The sequence below is a fragment of the Bison bison genome, unplaced genomic scaffold, assembly GCF_000754665.1.
Source record: "Bison bison bison isolate TAMUID 2011002044 unplaced genomic scaffold, Bison_UMD1.0 scf7180017864526, whole genome shotgun sequence".
Lineage (NCBI taxonomy): Eukaryota > Metazoa > Chordata > Mammalia > Artiodactyla > Bovidae > Bison > Bison bison.
In genome coordinates, this window is record NW_011495077.1 from 81,006 (window position 1) to 81,347 (window position 342).

General features: G+C 40.9%; 1 gene segment (V, D, J or C); it reads left to right on the plus strand.

Moving 5' to 3' along the window:
• Positions 1-342, plus strand: part of LOC104982075 — a 3,724-nt gene that overhangs the window by 2,137 nt on the left and 1,245 nt on the right.

Below are 342 nucleotides of genomic sequence, written 5' to 3' on the forward strand. Positions count from 1 at the left end.
TCCAAATTTTTTCTCCTTTGTCTTGTCTCTACTACAGTTGAGTTTCTGCTGAAAGACTCAAATCATGATCTTTGTGCTGCTAAAAGTCAATAGAAACTTTTCAGTCATCATCACACTAGGTAGACATTTTTTAGCAACTGCTCTGATGGACAGTCCTTCCTTTTCGAAACTCCATTTTCCTACTCTTTCAGGACATGAGTCAGTTCTGATTTGCCATGTACCTCTCTGGACTACTCTTGAGGTTTCTCTGATACTTTTTTCTATTGGCCATCATATCAGTCTGGAGAAGGAAATGGCAACCCATTCCAGTATTCTTGCCTGGAGAATCCCAGGGACAGCGGA